Below are 10,000 nucleotides of genomic sequence, written 5' to 3' on the forward strand. Positions count from 1 at the left end.
TCCTCTCCCGCACCCCCACCCCCTGTTTTTTGTAAAACCCTCAATGACCCAAACATGAAATACAGACTGCGATGTTGATTTATACACCCAGAAAAACTCACTTTAATTTGATGTCCTTTCCTTGTCCCCCAATAAACTCCTGTCCTCAAGTGTATTTATCGAACAAATCAGTGGCTTTCGTACGATACCAACATTGGCTGGTCCTCATAAACAAGCGTCGTTTTTACCCTATTCCAGTCTACTTTGCAGCCACTCGGGCTAAAGTCACGCATTCCTAGAGAGTGTGATTATTCACAAAGAAAAAAAAAAAGCACGACAACAGTAAAAAAATGAAAAATACGGTGGCTCATAAGGACATATCGGTTTTTTCGTCGCAAGATACTAACTTGCGATGGCGTAACTTGCGATCGCAACATATAACTTGCGATTGCAACTTATAACTTGCAATCGCGAGTTATATAAACTTGCGATCGCGACTTACAACTTGCCATCGCAACTTATAACTTGCGATCGCGACTTACAACTTGCCATCGCAACTTATACCTTGCGATCGCTACTTGCAACTTACGATCGCGACTTGTAACTTGCGAGTTAGTTTCAGTATCAGTTACATGAGGCATGCGATCGCAACGTAAATGGCCAGCGTCGTATTGATAACGGCAAATAAGCCAATCAGATTGCGAAATGACCAGCAATTTGATATCCATCCCAAACGCCTGTGTAGTGCTCGAAGATGGGGCGCGGAGTACGCCAGTCCCGGTTCTCGTGTCGTCGCGACTGACTGCGCCGGGGTCTCCGAGGATGTGTTGGAGAATAACAGAGTTGACGATTTGGAGGAGGTTCGTTTAATGTTTTCTGATATTCTTGGTCCTTTTCTTCTCTCTAGAAAAGTCTTTGTGTAACTTTCTCATATGATAGCCGATGGACTTAATCGGCTAACTCATATGTTACTATTTTATTTCAAAACCGTTTACTGACAAAATTGATAATTTTTTTTTTGTTATCAAAAATTTTATCTCCCAATCAGCAACTGACTTCATGTACTGTTCAAGAGAAGGGCAGTCAACAGGTGTGAAAGCCTTTGCATGCTATGTTCATGTTCTACTGTAGTTGTTTTCATTCACGATTTGGGGAAGAACTCCAAATGTTCCCTCAGGTTGAAATGAACTATTTGTAATTGTTATACCTTTCAGACTGTTTATGAAGAGCGAAGTCATGGTTACCGTTTCAGGCAAGAGTATTTGAATCAACTTAACACAGAAACCATGTCTTTTACATTTTTGGTATCATAGATATCGAAATAATAATGATGATAATATGATAATAATGATAATAATATGATAATAATAATGATAATAATAATAATAATAATAATAAGGGGCATAGTCAAATAATTTTTATAAAACCTAGTATCTAACGACAACATCTTTAACCAAAAAATAAATATAACAAGACGCCTCCAAAGGCGTATCCGTGGAATGCGCAAACAGTTGACACAAATTGTCCACTTACAGTGAACTTCAAGTACAGGTAAACTTCGGAAAATGGCGAGAGATTACCAGAAAGATACATCTGTAATATAAATTGAAGTTGTCTGTTGTAAAAACTCATTATTAATGTTACTAAATTTGCAAATGCAAACAAGGAAGCCCTAGTAGCGGGTTCTTGGGATACGGGATCTTTCATTTATTTATTTTTTGGAATGAGACTTTATTTAAATCCCACAGTTTTACTTCCTTCCTTAACTACGTTCATCCAAAAATTACAAGATCAGCCTTAAATCATCCGAAAAACTTATTACAGATCACAGTTCAACAACTTATCATACTGGTCCAGTTGTTCAAAAGCTGATTAATGCTAATCTCAGGTTAAAAATGAACAAACGAGTTTTATTCTCTACTCCCAAATGCTGTTCAAGGCTGATATTCCGTGAAACTTTACATTAGAAGAAGTCAATAAGCAAAGGAACTTTCACCAAAAAGTTGAAAACATAAAACAAAAGTTTACGCTAATCCTGGATTAAGGTAATCGGCTTTCGAACAACCGGGCCATGTATTCAAATTCCGGTTCCGTAATCCTGGTTTAGTTTCTTGCAAACTGTTTAAATCTGCCGTGGCGAAGACAAGAAGACAACATGTGAACTCCATTTTTCAGAATGCTCAAAAATGTAAAATTCCGTAATTGCGCGTTCTATAGTCCAGTCCAAAGTTCTAATTTTACAATTCCATAATCTTGATTTCAGTATTAGAGTAACTTGGTACCAAACGTTTCACAATAACTTGAAATCTCGTCAAGGAAAAAGCTTAAATCCAGTAGTCCAGTCTCGGTTGAAATCGCCAAAACTCTTTCTATTATCGATTCAAAACTCAGCAAAAGCTACAAGTAGTAAATAGTTCTCACAAACTACAAAGGTTCGTCATGATTCTACACTCGAGCTGAACAAAAAACTATCAAACACGAAAACAAAAAATTCTAGTGATCACTTCTCGAGAAAACACTGTCTACTTACTGCACTACCACACGTACGCAATGCGCTCCTACTTTAAAAAATATCCCGTATCTCCTCAGTTCCCCCCCCCCCCCCACCCCAGCCAAAAATCCCATATCTCCGCTATTTTTTTACCTAAGTTTTCCCGTGTCCTGATCGCTTTTCGGCCTTTTGGCTAAGATTAGTTTCTCGGCCAATGGCTACGGTCAAGTACCCATGTACTAACGTACGGTACTTTTGTCAGTGCCGTAAGGGGCAAGCACAGAACAGTTTCGTTTGTTTAAGAAAAACAACCGACACTGTTCTAGCTCAGAGTACACGCTTAAGCTTGTGGTGAAAAAGAAGTTGTAAATGATCAACTTGTCAGCATTGAAGCTAAATGTTTCTCGATTTGCTTTTATTTTCTTCAATCGTTCTGCGTTAAGTACTTTACTGAACCACATGTCTTCTCAGGGGGTATCTAGCAAAGATATCTACCATGACACTGTAATGATTTACGATACCAAAACAATATCGTGTACCACAGTTGTTAGTTATGTGTCGATCAGACCGAATCTTCATCATCCTCCTTGGTAAACCACAGGCATTACCCTACCCTCTGTGCTTCTGACAGCTTTCCAAAACCAATTTGCATTGAAGTTAATCCCTAGGGTTCCGGCGGGGTTAGTAACTGGATGGGAGACGTCAAAAGATGCAACTTGCCGTCAGGAACATACGACCAAAAATTCTATTTTTAATGCCCAAAAATGCGAACTAAGCAAAGTACAGATTTTGTTAGCCTGCCTTACATGTATGCAAAACAAATATTGACGCAAAAGTAAATAAACAATGATATGTAGTTTTTAAGGCGAGCAGAAGGAACTTTCGATCGAGAATAAGACAATTTGCGAGATGAAGACATCATAAATTTTGTGCCACGAATATAATACAAGTTACCATCAGCGAAAAACATTTCGGGAGATTTTTGTTACGTTCAATCTGAGTTCAATTTTTCTATCGTACTTTTGGTCGTACAAGTAAAATCACAAAATCGAAAGTGACATCGATTTTAGCGGCCGCCTGTGATCAAGTTACCTTGCGTGTTTAATACTGACAACTCCGGAAACAAAGGATGCATCTGTGACAAAATGACGGCAAGACACCGGGTTTTTGTTAGTTTACTTTTTTTCTTTCAAGTGTTATAAAGTTCGACAACATCTATGTGCGAATTTAACATAAAGATCACAATCGTTGATGCTAGTCCAAGTGTCAGCTGAAGTTAAGCTCCTCCGAATGAGGTTAGTATTTGGATGGGGGACCGCTGCGAAGTCCCCGTGACGGCGATAGCTAATTCGTTTTTTTTTAAACTTGATTTCATTTTTTATCTTGTTTGGCCGTTGAAAGCTATTTTCTTATTTTCTTTCTACCTCAAAACGGCGAAGAAACTGGTTCCCAAGAAATATTGGAGTACGTATTCGTTCTATGCAAAATGCTTCTATTGAAGTATTCGTTACTGTTCACAGTGGAACACACAAGTACGAAGCAAGATCTAGAAATAACGTAGAAAATTCTCCTTACCTTTAAAGCTTGCCTTTCTCAAAGAAAAAGCATCTATCCACTTAATCGAATAGTTAAATACTGAAACAATCATAGCGGGCGGAAAGATTCTATTATAAATCTTTGCTTTCACCAGTTTAAAGGAAGTTTGTCACGGTGGCCGAGTGGTCTAACGCGCTAGCAGAGAAGAATCGTGGTTGGGAAGTATAGGAGTTGTCCATGGGGCAGGGAAGTTTGGAAATACCGCAGGGAATATATGTCAGTCCACCCGATCGGAGATTAATTCAATATCCGTGGGGTATGCACATTTGTGACTACCAACAAAAAAAAGAATCCAGCCCGGATTTAAGACGTGGATGCCTTCGGCATTCCACGTAATAAAATACAATTCATTTCCATTAAAAGTGAAACCAAGAATATTACAAAGATCCTAAAATACTAATAGCGTTTAAGCGGCAATCATCAATGAAATCCCCCTGTGGGATTTTGTGGAAAGGTGTCCTGGAACCTCTTACGCATGTGTGTACCGACCTTAAAATCTCAAAAGAAAGCAATGTTCTAATCCAACTAATTGTAGTGTGATACGGTTCCTCATTCTTTTCTGAGAGCTTCTCGGCTAAGCGCTTGAGAAAGCAGTTGCAGTCGACTCCCATCCCGCCGTTGGTAATAATAACAATAATAATAATAATAATAATAATAATAATAATAATAATAATAATTATAGTAATAATAATAATTATTATTATTATTATTTCATATATAACATTGCCATAACTCACGATACAACCTTTTAAAGACATGTTTTGGCATGACTCATGCCATCATCAGTTTAATGTGTTGTTTCCTTTTCCACTGTTTTAAATACGTTTACATTTGAGTATGTTAGCAATTTGAAATTTAAAATACAGTAACAGTTACAATTCTGCGCGTGCAAGTGCATGAGTGTCAATGGCCGTTTTTATACTAGAGACGCATAATTCGTCTGGGACGAACTTGGGCAAACATTTTTTATGCGTCTGTTAAATTCGTCTAGTATAAAGACGGCCGCAAGACGTATTATGCGTCTGGACGAAGAATCTATTTTAGTGCGTCTTCGAAGACGCACTAAACTGGAAAGTTCGTCCAGACGCATTATGCGTCTAGTGCCCGTCTTTATACTAGACGAATTTAACAGACGCAGAAAAAATGTTTGCCCAAGTTCGTCCAAGACGAATTATGCGTCTCATATAGTTCGTCCCGTCTTTACACTAGACGGATAACATGAGAGACGCATAATTCGTCTGGACGGATTATGCGTCTCTAGTATAAAAACGGCCAATTACATAATCGAGTCACAAGAAGCAAAATCATTGTTGTGTTGTAATTGCGCATTTAGTTCTGGCTTTAAGCGGCTGATGTAGATCGCTTCTTTGTGTTTAAGACAATGTCTAGTTTTGGCTGAATCTACAATCTTGAAACAATCATTCTGGGAAAATTGAAAAACAATAGTGGTATAATCGTGTTAAGGCCGACAAAGGAAATGGGGTAGTTATCATGGACCATAATGAATACATTGATTGTTGTCTAAACGTAATTAATGATAGAGAGAAATTTAAATGTTTACATAAGGATCCAACACAGATTCGCGAAGGAAAGCTCCTACGTTTTTTAAAGAAAACTTAGGTCAGAAGGCCAATTAGATGAAACTACCTATAGGAATTACAACACCGCAATGCTTTTTGCTTCTTGTGACTGGATTATGTAATTAACACTCATGCATCTGCACGCGCAGAGTTGTAACTGTTATTGTATTTTAAATTTCAAACTGCTAACGTACTAAAATTGTAAACGTATTTAAAAAAGAAAAGGAAACAATACATTAAACTGATGATGGCATTAGTCATGCTGAAACATGTCTTTAAAGAGTTGTATCGTAAGCTTGAAATTTCTGTTATTATTATTATTATTATTATTATTATTATTATTATCACTATCGTTATTGGTACTTAGCAAAAAAAACCCATCTTGAAATGGGTAACAGTAGGTTACTAGGTTGTTTACTGTACCTTGCGTCCGTTGACATGAATCACTGTTACATGTACCAGTATCAAACAGTATACATGTGAAACAGTAGCCTTTCGTAGTACAGGTGTACCTATTTTCAAGATATATGTCATTACATTTCTAGTAATCTCCATCTGGGTGTACTAGTCAATTAGATTTTGAACTTTATCTCCAGACCCTTATGCAAGCAGAATCTAGTGGAAGGACGAAAACGTCAGTTGAAGGTACAAACGTATGGATTTTAAAATCGAGGGAAATGTGACAAAAGGGATGTTAGCACTCCTCCCTCCCTCCCCTCCCCCCCCCCCCCCCCCCAAAAAAAAATTTTGCCCTCAGGCTTGCTGGATCTTTTGTTTTTCTAAGGACGCCAATGACAGAAGTATTCCTACCGAGAATGAAGGTATGTATACATGAAGAAAAAATTATACCGAGCATGGCTGTATCATATAACCCAAAGCTATAACTACAGATCTCGTGGATAAAGGTTCACCCAATTTTCCTTTTGCTTCTAGCAGCCGTTACAGAGGTATATGTGCACCGCACCAACCTAAAGGAAGATCTAATCAGAATTTTCAAAAAGACCATTCAGCTTCTCTAAGACTTGTCAAGGTTATTGATGAACACGGGCAGGAAGAGGAAGGTGAAGGCGTCGGAGTGTTGAGGGACGTTATCCCCACCTTTTGGCAGCAACTCTTCGCCTCTGCTTCAGTGGGAACATGGAGAAAGTACCATGCATCCGCCACGACATTCAAAAACTTGAATGGCAAGCCATAGGAAGGATTTTGGTTTATGGTTTTAAATCTGTCTCCTACTTTCCAGGTGATCTTTCATCTGCGTTTTTGGCGTCCTCGTTATTTGGCGAGGAGAGCATCAGTAAAGAATTCCTGCTAGCCTCGTTTCGATTTCACTTAACCGCTGACGAGAGAGAAATCTTCGACAAGTTGGAAATCGGTGAAGTGGCCTATGATGACGAGAATGTTCTTGATTTCCCGGAAGTTACAAAACATTTGAAGGCCCAAACAAGGATAACATTTCTGTGATCCTGTATGAGTTGGCTCACCCTGAACTAATCCAAAGACCCAGAAATATAGATCAGTGCTGGGCTCCTATCTTGTGTGAACTCAAAAGGTACGAGCCCTTTAAAAACACCGAGCGCATTGCAGAATTTTTAACATCAAAAAGACCATCAACCAGGAAAGTTGTAAGGTCAATTGAGTGTAGCCCGAGCAATGACGCAGAGAGACAATGCCTGGATTTCCCTAAGACATTTATACGATCGTTGGACTTGCCTGCGCTTGGCACCTTCCTGAAGTACACCACTGGAAGCGATATCTTGCCTGACAGCATAGCGGTATCGTTTACGTCGATTGATGGTTTTGCCCCCAGGCCCATTTTCCATACCTACGGTCCACTTTTAGAGCTACCATGTCGTATGACAGCCTAATTGGTATGTATGGAAAGCTAAACTATCCTAGATTTGTGCTATGCAAAAAACCGCATGAAAAAACACCTATTAGATGAGAAATGACATTTTTTCCAAAAGTGTCAAAAACCGCGGTTTTTTGCAAAATAGCAAAGGGGGGACCAAAAGAAATTTTTCAAAAATGGCCGATTTTTTCAGCAAGCTTTGGAAGCTTAACTGGAAAAATATTAAATACAAGTCGTACGATAGCCTAATTGGTACGGATGGAAAGCTAAGCTATCATACATTTGTGCTATGGAAAAAAAACGCATGAAAAAACACCTATTAGATGAGAAATGACATTTTTTCCAAAAGCCTCAAAAACCGCGGTTTTTCGCAAAATAGCAAAGGGGGGAGCAAGGGAAAATTTGCAAAAATGGCCAATTTTTTGGGCAAACTTTGCAAGCTTAGAAAAATAGGAAATACAAGTCGTATAATAGCCTAATTGGTATGGATGGAAAGCTAAACTATCAGAGATTTGTGCTATGCAAACGACCGCATGAAAAACACTTATTGGATGAGAAATGTTGGTAGACGGAAGCAAAAGATTTTTTATCACATGCTGATTAGCTCCTTTTGCTTGTTCACCAGCAATTGTGCGTTTAGCCTGTTCCAAAAAAAACTTGAGCGAAGACTGGGATAGTGGGACTTTTTCTTGCCCTCGTTACAAATTCAGTTATACCTAGCCACCTATATCCTGGAAAATTACCAACTTGTGGACTACTGCAAATCCTGCATTACCATTGGCTTCGCTACCAGAGGACTATTGGTAATAGTCTACAAAAATTCGGTTTTATCAACGGAGTTGATAATGTAAATTGACCACCGTACAGAGATTCTAAAAGCTAACGTCTCGAGCGTTTGCCCTTCGTCAGAGCGAATGACGAAGGTCTAACGCTTCGCCTCATGGGCTATTGACCCGTGGTCCTTGCGGGCTAAGGATCCAAATTGTTAATTATCCTGCGGAATCGCGCGGAATATCGCCTGATAGGGTTAGATTGTGTTAGGGCTGTGTTTAATAATAATTAACAATTATTCCCCGAAGGCGAAGTGAATATTGGTAAATATTTACCGGGACGTAGTCGAGGTAAATATTCCCCAATATTCGCTGAGCCTGAGGCGAATAATTGTTTTAGTGTAATTTTCGGCAGTGAATATCAAGAAAGTGCATAACAACGAGATAAAACAAGATAAAAATGCACGAAACGTGCTTGATTAGCTTAGCAGCCGCGCCTCCAAAATGTTATATTCACCGGGTAGAGCAGTGAATATGACAGTAAATTCTTTTAGTATATACTAAAACAGTGGATAGCGTTGAACGCGCACGCTGATTGGCTCGTCAAACTCCGAATATCCTGTGCTATTTACCTCCGAGCAAGTCGGGAAAAAATGGCGTCCCGATTTGCATCCGTGACAAGCGAAGAAAACGTCCAAATTAATTTTTTGGGCTGCATATTTTCTCACTGTTTTAGTATATACTAAAACAACTATTCACCTTAGTGTCGGTGGCTAGCGCTGGATATTTAATTCGCCGCTTCGCGGGTGGGTAAATATCCACCGCTAGCCACCACCACTTCGGTGAAAAGTTGCTAAATATTCACCGCTGAAAATTACGCCCAATGTACGCCCAAAAGTGCCACGGCAATTTCAATTTGACCACGGCAAATTCAATTTAACCACGGCAATTTCAATTTGATCACGGCAACTTTTTTTAACCACGGCAATTTCAATTTGATCCCGGCAACTTTACTTTCACTACGGCAATTTCAATTTGGTTCACGCCTCATGTTGTCTCGCAACACATTCAGCGGAATTACAAATATTTCCAAGGTACCTTGCTTTGGGTTGCAGGGATGGCGCAGTAGTGACAGCACTCGCCTCCTACCAATGTGGCCCGGGTGCTATTCCCAGACTCGACGTCACATGTGGGTTGAGTTTGTTGGTTCTCTGCTCTGCACCGAGAGGTTTTCTCTGGCTACTCCGGTTTCCCCTCTCCTCAAAAACTAACACATTTGATTTGATTTGCATTTACTTGTTAATTTCAGTTTACAGTGTCCCCGATTAGTCCCCTACGGCGCTAGAATATTAGACACTTAAATAAAGTTCCTTTCCTTTCCTTTAACTAACGTGGCATTGAAGATAGCGGACGGCGGGAAATTAAAGAAGTGAGCAAAGCGCTGTTTTGTGGAAATTGTGGTGCTTCAATTCCGATGGTTACGGAGGAACAAACGTTTTGCACTAACTGTGGATCAGGTGGGTTCTATATCACCTTACAGTCCGAAATTACTCATAGCTTCGTGGGAAATAATCAATTCCCATGTTCAAATTTCGAGGTGTTAGACTGTCAGCATCGTAACTTCAAATTTGTCCACAGCTCTCAAAAGAAAATCTGACAATGGGCCAAGTGGATTATTTGGGCGGGTACAAAATTTCATTACCTATATAAACGGATGACAGGCCAGGAATGGAAG

At 39.4% G+C, this 10,000-nt stretch overlaps 1 long non-coding RNA gene across 2 annotated transcripts; it reads left to right on the forward strand.

Moving 5' to 3' along the window:
- The first annotated feature begins 738 nt into the window (after positions 1-738).
- On the forward strand, positions 739-7,626 carry LOC138060589 (uncharacterized). 2 transcript variants are annotated; one of them, XR_011134388.1, is made up of 6 exons: positions 739-839; positions 1,028-1,069; positions 1,194-1,231; positions 6,243-6,291; positions 6,431-6,467; positions 6,580-7,626. It is a non-coding gene; the product is annotated as an uncharacterized lncRNA (long non-coding RNA). The 2 variants fall into 2 exon arrangements; XR_011134387.1 differs by having other exon boundaries at positions 6,583-7,626.
- Positions 7,627-10,000: the final 2,374 nt, after the last annotated feature.

Source organism: Montipora capricornis, chromosome 8 (assembly GCF_036669925.1).
Source record: "Montipora capricornis isolate CH-2021 chromosome 8, ASM3666992v2, whole genome shotgun sequence".
Taxonomy (NCBI): Eukaryota; Metazoa; Cnidaria; class Anthozoa; order Scleractinia; family Acroporidae; genus Montipora; species Montipora capricornis.